The sequence below is a fragment of the Oncorhynchus keta genome, chromosome 13 (genome assembly GCF_023373465.1).
Source record: "Oncorhynchus keta strain PuntledgeMale-10-30-2019 chromosome 13, Oket_V2, whole genome shotgun sequence".
Taxonomy (NCBI): Eukaryota; Metazoa; Chordata; class Actinopteri; order Salmoniformes; family Salmonidae; genus Oncorhynchus; species Oncorhynchus keta.
In genome coordinates, this window is record NC_068433.1 from 27,400,253 (window position 1) to 27,410,459 (window position 10,207).

Below are 10,207 nucleotides of genomic sequence, written 5' to 3' on the forward strand. Positions count from 1 at the left end.
CACAAACACAGGGTATTATTCATACCTGTTCTGTTCTGTAGCTCCCCTCACAGTCAATGCCGTTTGAGTCAACCTCCAGGAACAAACATGGCCATGTTGATAAATGTTGCGAGGGTTCCCTGTTCAGAGTACCCTGTCGCTTAATGCCATAACATCACAGAAAACCAAAGAACAAAGGAGGAGGGGAAAGAAAGCCTGAAAAGAGGAGAGAATGGAGGGCTGAAAGGGGTGATCGGCAGGCAGAGACGCCCACACGGATGCCAAGTAAAACTCATTGACACAGAAAAGCCAATACTTCATCAAGTAAGGCCTGTACTAAAATCAGATGAAAGGGTCTAGTCTCTCGCTGGGATCCCCTCGTTTCCAGAGGAGTAACAAAATGGAGTAATAGATCTACTGGTGACTCAAGGGGTCTGCAGGTCCCGAGGGGGTTGAGGAGTTACACAGACTAAAATGATACTACAGAATACTACAGGGTTGCTAAAGGTCTAGGCGGGGTTTTAGACTGTAACAATTGAAGAAACTCTGTTGAAACGCAATGACACCGAATGTCAGTCAATAATGTGTATAATGCCAAATGAAATGATTTATCATGAATAGATACAGAACTAAAATCCCTGAGCCTTTCTCTCGCTCTCAAATTTGGTTTCAGTTTCATTTCTCTGCATAAACTAGCAAAGCACAAAGTTAACCATTTAAGCACATGTCATCGATATTCAAACACAGTTCTAGAAACAGGGCTGGAGATTTAATTATGAGAGTTTTCCACTGATGGACATTTGATATTGTATATCCTGAACATGTTTCTTTCCAGCCCATACAGCAGCAGTGATTCCCCCTCGTTCAGCCCCTTCCTGGGGTTGACCCATTACTTCTACTGGACTGTTGCCTTGTTGACCTTGCCTCTTTCATCCAACCTCCACCCCTCTTCACATCTCTGCCTTCATGAACGCTTTCCTAGCAGCACAACAACACTTCTCTGAAAACACTCTCCCACACACACCTTATCAGGCCCCAGTCAGAAACATGAACAGGATATCCTGCCAAAGCACAGACACACCATTCCCCGTTAAACTTTCAATGTGGTTCCAGACAAGATCTGTTAACAGTGTTTAGACTGAATATAATTGGTTTAGGGGCATCGAATCCCACCGTGGCTATGTGTGCACTGCAAGCAGGTAAAGTCCAGCCCACTATGACTAGGAGGGGGGAAAGCAACACTGTCTGGCATTTCACCTCGGTAATGCCTAGGTCACATCTCCCAGCAGCTGTCTATAACATTCAACTGGCTCACAACTTGTAGACGGAAAGACAAAATAACACATTGAGGGGAAGAAAAATACAAAACTGGCAAAAGGGAAGAGCCCAGTGTTTTTATTCCTCCCTCCATTTGTTCATTATCTCTTTACTTCGATCATTGATCAAGGAGCTATATTCAGCACATGATGTATGGCAGTGAGATCACTGAAACAATGGCTGTGTCTCAGACAGCAGGATAGGCAGAGGAAGGAGGGGGGAGAAAAGAACAGAATGGTAATGGACTCATTAGATAATGACACTTCTTTCTGTCCATAGACACATGAGCAATGCCTGTACATCCCAATGTTGCAACAACGTTGAGAGCCCTTCATACTGTGTATGACCTTCATTTGAAACAACGTTGAGAGTCCTCCATAGTATGTATGATCTTCATCTGAAACAACGTTGAGAATCCTCTATACTGTGTATGATCTTCATCTGAAACAACGTTGAGAATCCTCCATACTGTGTATGATCTTCATCTGAAACAACGTTGAGAGTCCTCCATACTGTGTATGATCTTCATCTGAAACAACGTTGAGAGTCCTCCATACTGTGTATGATCTTCATCTGAAACAACGTTGAGAGTCCTCCATACTGTGTATGATCTTCATCTGAAACAACGTTGAGAGTCCTCCATAGTGTGTATGATCTTCATCTGAAACAACGTTGAGAGTCCTCCATACTGTGTATGATCTTCATCTGAAACAACGTTGAGAGTCCTCCATACTGTGTATGATCTTCATCTGAAACAACGTTGAGAGTCCTCCATACTGTGTATGATCTTCATCTGAAACAACGTTGAGAATCCTCCGTACTGGGTATGATCTTCATCTGAAACAACGTTGAGAGTCCTCCATACTGTGTATGATCTTCATCTGAAACAACGTTGAGAATCCTCCATACTGTGTATGATCTTCATCTGAAACAACGTTGAGAGTCCTCCATACTGTCTATGATCTTCATCTGAAACAACGTTGAGAATCCTCCATACTGTGTATGATCTTCATCTGAAACAACGTTGAGAGTCCTCCATACTGTGTATGATCTTCATCTGAAACAACGTTGAGAGTCCTCCATACTGTGTATGATCTTCATCTGAAACAACGTTGAGAGTCCTCCATACTGTGTATGATCTTCATCTGAAACAACGTTGAGAGTCCTCCATACTGTGTATGATCTTCATCTGAAACAACGTTGAGAGTCCTCCATACTGTGTATGATCTTCATCTGAAACAACGTTGAGAATCCTCCATACTGTGTATGATCTTCATCTGAAACAACGTTGAGAGTCCTCCATACTGTGTATGATCTTCATCTGAAACAACGTTGAGAGTCCTCCATACTGTGTATGATCTTCATCTGAAACAACGTTGAGAGTCCTCCATACTGTGTATGATCTTCATCTGAAACAACGTTGAGAGTCTTCCATAGTGTGTATGATCTTCATCTGAAACAACGTTGAGAATCCTCCATAGTGTGTATGATCTTCATCTGAAACAACGTTGAGAGTCCTCCATACTGTGTATGATCTTCATCTGAAACAACGTTGAGAGTCCTCCATACTGTGTATGATCTTCATCTGAAACAACGTTGAGAGTCCTCCATACTGTGTATGATCTTCATCTGAAACAACGTTGAGAGTCCTCCATACTGTGTATGATCTTCATCTGAAACAACGTTGAGAGTCCTCCATACTGTGTATGATCTTCATCTGAAACAACGTTGAGAGTCCTCCATACTGTGTATGATCTTCATCTGAAACAACGTTGAGAGTCCTCCATACTGTGTATGATCTTCATCTGAAACAACGTTGAGAATCCTCCATACTGTGTATGATCTTCATCTGAAACAACGTTGAGAGTCCTCCATACTGTGTATGATCTTCATCTGAAACAACGTTGAGAGTCCTCCATACTGTGTATGATCTTCATCTGAAACAACGTTGAGAGTCCTCCATACTGTGTATGATCTTCATCTGAAACAACGTTGAGAATCCTCCATACTGTGTATGATCTTCATCTGAAACAACGTTGAGAATCCTCCGTACTGGGTATGATCTTCCTCTGAAACAACTTTAACATTTAATCAGAGACACTAGCTGGGTACATTAAAGTGAATATTTTTTCATCAATGATAAATAACACAAACCTTATGTTGTATTTATTGTCCTTTATGAATACAGATGAAAAATCTATTTTTCAAGGGAGACTAGGACGGCAGCAACAAAATAAAACTACTAGTAGAATCTTAGCCAGCACTGAAAATTATAGTCATATAAAGAGATATATAGCCATGATAATCATATGCACTAATCTAATGCCATTCCGGCAAGTGGAGCAGGTGGTGGGCAGTGGGCAGCAGTGGACAGCAGTGGGCAGGACCTTGGTACAGTACAGACTGAACACAGAAGATTATGTGATCACAGTGAGATAGGACGGGTGGAGACAGAGGTCATCCTTCCTTCAGCACTCAAGTACACACACAAATTTGGCATCGTTTATTTCAGAGAACAATTAACTGGGAACCTTATGACCTCTGGCAACACAGAAACTCCTGCCAATTGCGGACACACACACACGCGCACGCGCGCGCACACACACACACGCACATGCACACAAACACACACAAGCAAACACACACACAAACACACAGCCCCTGGGGTTTCACAAAGCATTGCAGGCGCCTCTCTCCTGAGGTCCATAGCCCCTAGCTCCAGCGCTCTGCTCTGACAGAGGACACGTGTCTGTCTGCTATCTGGCATGGCTTTACATGCTGTTGTTGTGAATGAGAAGCCGCCAGCCATCTCTCTCTTTATTTCGTTATCATTGATTATTTTTCTTAGAATTGTCAGTCTAATCCACTTGTTGTGTTAAGATCTTTGTTACGCCATCCCATCCTACTGATAACAATCCTTTTCTTTATCAACACCTTTCATCACCTACTTTCCATTTGCTGCTTTCTTCATTTGCTCTCATTACTGCTGGGCAAATCAAAATACACCGGAGAAGCCTGGAAATAGTGTTCTCGTCAGATAATGAAAAGTGTCGTCTCTACTACAGTGTTTTTACAATTGGGATGAATTTGAGCATACGCATTTGGTTAAAGTTACAGTAGCCTAACTGTACTAATTCAATAACGTGCTGAATGTTCTTTCCACATTCATGACACCTGAATGAACAAGCTGATGTGGCTCCTGATCCTGATGTGATGAGATGAATCCTTAAGTTCCTCTCCCCCTCTCCGTTCACTTTGGCCACATTCTGTTCGGGTGGAGGAACAGGAGCACCACTGGTTGGTGCTCAACATCAACCATCAGGTCATAGTGCCCTTCAGCATGCTGCCAGAGCCTCCAACACAGTGGAGCCCACCATGTTGTCATACAGTGTACCTTCCAAAGGCCCTCATTCTTATCAGACTTCACCTTGAAAACTGATCTACACACCACAGTCCCATTGTCAACCATTAAGAGGTAAACAACACATCTGACTCTAGACCAGTGAAGGGGATCAGATATTACAATGTGAGTCCAAGGTATGGCAAAGCAGAGCCCACAGACAGGGCAAATTGGGTTATGGGAGTCATGGAAACACAAACATCAACAGTCCCACAATGAACACAAACAGTCCTAATCATCAAATAACCACACAGTCAAATGTAATAATTACAGTAGCAGCACTGTAGGTTAAGATAGTCAGTGTGCTACAAGGTCCTGACCGCATGTTCGTGGACACAGAGTGACTCATCTCACAGTACGGCGCATCACCGCCTCTCAGGCTGCTCATGCATGACACAACCCACACGGTAGGGCACAGCACATACTGATAAATCACTTCTCCTCCACACGCAAAGGCCCAGAACTACATCTGACTGTCCCTTCACCAAAATCCATTTCTAGATCAGATTACCCCGTCCCCATGCTACCAAAAAAGAAAAACGTAATATGAGATTCTCATAAAGCAGTATTATTGAGATAGTGAAAATATAGGGCAATTCCACCAGGTCTTAGGACCCTGGGGAGGCTAATCACAGCTGTATGTATTGGGCATGATGTTTAAACACTCCACTGGTTCGACATTGAGCCAATGACAATGGCATACAGAGCCGTGGGAGAGAGCCTGAGACACTGACACCTGAACACACTATCTAAATAATTACCTTAATTACCTTAATAATCAGAAACTTTAATATCCCTATAAAAACATTCAAATGCAGAGTAAAATTCTGTGCCAGTAACTGAATAAATATGAATTGACCTCATTCCCCATTATGTACTCATGGCAGCTCTCTGCACACCACACAGTGACCATGGGCTAGGTCAGAGGTCAATCCTTCTAGTGGCGGATTCCATCATCCGGATTAAACAGAGAAATTATATTACTGGAGCTCTTTTGTCAATTACATGTTTTCTGAAAACCTGATATTCCATACTGAAAATACAAGCTATGAATAATGCCATTATCATGAAATACAGTACATCATCAACCTGATTACCACTTCAAAATCTAAATGTGGACATACAGTATGCAATGGTATCACTGTAATTAATATTGCATAATATTATTACATAATATTGCACTGTAAAAAAAAAACAGGCAGATTAGGAAATGTCCATTATTTCATGAAATCATCATTAGATACACCATATCTCCTCATCTTTATCTATACCATATCACCTCATCTTTATCTACACCATATCTCCTCATCTTTATCTATACCATATCACCTCATCTTTATCTACACCATATCTCCTCATCTTTATCTACACCATATCTCCTCATCTTTATCTACATCATATCTCCTCATCTTTATCTATACCATATCTCATCATCTTTATCGACATCATATCTCCTCATCTTTATCTATACCATATCTCCTCATCTTTATCTACACCATATCTCCTCATCTTTATCTATACCATATCTCGATCTATACCATATCTCCTCATCTTTATCTACATCATATCTCCTCATCTTTATCTACAGCATATCTCCTCATCTTTGTCTACACCATATCTCCTCATCTTTATATACACCATATCTCCTCATCTTTATCTACACCATATCTCCTCATCTTTATCTACACCATATCTCAATCTAAACCATATCTCCTCATCTTTATCTACACCATATCTCCTCATCTTTATCTAAACCATATCTCCTCATCTTTATCTACACCATATCTCCTTATCTTTATCTAAACCATATCTCCTCATCTTTATCTACACCATATCTCCTCATCTTTATCTAAACCATATCTCCTCATCTTTATCTACACCATATCTCCTTATCTTTATCTAAACCATATCTCGATCTAAACCATATCTCCTCATCTTTATCTAAACCATATCTCCTCATCTTTATCTACACCATATCTACTCATCTTTATCTACACCATATCTCCTCATCTTTATCTACACCATATCTCCTCATCTTTATCTACACCAAATCTCCTCATCTTTATCTACACCATATCTCCTCATCTTTGTCTAAACCATATCTCCTCATCTTTATCTAAACCATATCTCATCATCTTTATCTACACCATATCTCCTCATCTTTATCTACACCACATCTCCTCATCTTTATCTACACCATATCTCCTCATCTTTATCTATACCATATCTCCTCATCTTTATCTACATCATATCTCCTCATCTTTATCTATACCATATCTCCGCATCTTTATCTACACCATATCTCCGCATCTTTATCTACACCATATCTCCTCATCTTTATCTAAACCATATCTCGATCTACACCATATCTCCTCATCTTTATCTACACCATATCTCCTCATCTTTATCTAAACCATATCCCGCATGCCCGACTAGCATCACCACCCTGGATGGTTCCAACCTTGAATATGTGGACATCTATAAGTACCTAGGTGTCTGGCTAGACTGCAAACTCTCCTTCCAGACTCACATCAAACATCTCCAATCAAAAATCAAATCCAGAGTCGGCTTTCTATTCCGCAACAAAGCCTCCTTCACTCACGCTGCCAAGCTTACCCTAGTAAAACTGACTATCCTACCGATCCTCGACTTCAGGCGATGTCATCTACAAAATGGCTTCCAACACTCTACTCAGCAAACTGGATGCAGTCTATCACAGTGCCATCCGTTTTGTCACTAAAGCACCTTATACCACCCACCACTGCGACTTGTATGCTCTAGTCGGCTGGCCCTCACTACATATTCGTAGACCCACTGGCTCCAGGTCATCTACAAGTCCATGCTAGGTAAAGCTCCGCCTTATCTCAGTTCACTGGTCACGATGGCAACACCCATCCGTAGCACGCGCTCCAGCAGGTGTATCTCACTGATCATCCCTAAAGCCAACACCTCATTTGGCCGCCTTTCGTCCAGTACTCTGCTGCCTGTGACTGGAACGAATTGAGTAAAATCTGTGCTGAAGTTGGAGACTTTTATCTCCTCACCAACTTCAAACATCAGCTATCCGAGCAGCTAACCGATCGCTGCAGCTGTACATAGTCTATTGGTAAATAGCTCACCCTTTTTCACCTACCTCATTCCCATACTGTTTTTATACTGTTTTTATTTATTTACTTTTCTGCTCTTTTGCACACCAACACCAATCTCTACCTGTACATGCCCATCTGATCATTTATCACCAGTGTTAATCTGCAAAATTGTATTATTCGCCTACCTCCTCATGCCTTTTGCACACATTGTATATAGACTGCCCATTTTTTTTCTACTGTGTTATTGACTTGCTAAATTGTTTACTCCATGTGTAACTCTGTGTTGTCTGTTCACACTGCTATGCTTTATCTTGGCCAGGTCGCAGTTGCAAATGAGAACTTGTTCTCAACTAGCCTACCTGGTTAAATAAAGGTGAAATAAAAAAAATAAATAAAAAATAAATAAAATCTTTATCTACACCATATCTCCTCATCTTTGTCTACACCATATCTCCTCATCTTTATATACACCATATCTCCTCATCTTTATCTACACCATATCTCCTCATCTTTATCTACACCATATCTCAATCTAAACCATATCTACTCATCTTTATCTACACCATATCTCCTCATCTTTATCTAAACCATATCTCCTCATTTTTATCTACACCATATCTCCTCATCTTTATCTAAACCATATCTCGATCTAAACCATATCTCCTCATCTTTATCTAAACCATATCTCCTCATCTTTATCGAAAACATATCTCCTCATCTTTATCTACAACATATCTCCTCATCTTTATCTACACCAAATCTCCTCATCTTTATTAACACCATATCTCCTCATCTTTATCTACACCATATCTCCTCATCTTTATCTACACCATATCTCCTCGTCTTTATCTACACCATATATCCTCATCTTTATCTATACCATATCTACTCATCTTTATCTACACCATATCTCCTCATCTGTATATACATCATATCTCCTCATCTTTATCTACACCATATGTCCTCATCTTTATCTACACCAAATCTCCTCATCTTTATCTAAACCATATCTCCTCATCTTTATCTACACCATATCTCCTCATCTTTATCTACACCATATCTCCTCGTCTTTATCTACACCATATATCCTCATCTTTATCTACACCATATCTCCTCATCTTTATCTACAATATATCTCCTCGTCTTTATCTACACCATATATCCTCATCTTTATCTATACCATATCTACTCATCTTTATCTACACCATATCTCCTCATCTTTATATACATCATATCTCCTCATCTTTATCTACACCATATGTCCTCATCTTTATCTAAACCATATATCCTCATCTTTATCGAAACCATATATCATCATCTTTATCAAAACCATATATCATCATCTTTATCTAAACCATATCTCCTCATCTTCATCAAAACCATATATCATGATCTTTATCGAAACCATATCTCCTCATCTTTATCTACACCATATCTCGATCTAAACCATATCTCCTCATCTTTATTTAACCATATCTCCTCATCTTTATCTAAACCGTATCTCCTCATCTTTATCTACACCATATCTTCTCATCTTTATCTACACCATATCTCCTCATCTTTATCTATACCATATCTCCTCATCTTTATCTACACCATATCTCCTCATCTTTATCTAAACCATATCTCGATCTAAACCATATCTCCTCATCTTTATCTAAACTATATCTCCTCATCTTTATCTAAACCGTATCTCCTCATTTTTATCTAAACCATATCTCCTCATCTTTATCTACACCATATCTCCTCATCTTTATCTACACCATATCTCCTCATCTTTATCTACACCATATCTCAATCTAAACCATATCTCCTCATCTTTATCTACACCATATCTCAATCTAAACCATATCTCCTCATCTTTATCTACACCATATCTCCTCAGCTTTATCTACACCATATCTCCTCATCTTTATCTACACCATATCTCCATCTAAACCATATCTCCTCATCTTTATCTACACCATATCTCCTCATCTTTATCTACACCATATCTCAATCTAAACCATATCTCCTCATCTTTATCTACACCATATCTCAATCTAAACCATATCTCCTCATCTTTATCTACACCATATCTCCTCAGCTTTATCTACACCATATCTCCTCATCTTTATCTACACCATATCTCCATCTAAACCATATCTCCTCATCTTTATCTACACCATATCTCCTCATCTTTATCTACACCATATCTCAATCTAAACCATATATCCTCATCTTTATCTACACCATATCTCCTCATCTTTATCTAAACCATATCTCCTCATCTTTATCTACACCATATCTCCTCATCTTTATCTAAACCATATCTCCTCATCTTTATCTAAACCATATCTCCTCATCTTTATCTAAACCATATCTCATCATCTTTATCTACACCATATCTCCTCATCTTTATCTAAACCATATCTCCTCATCT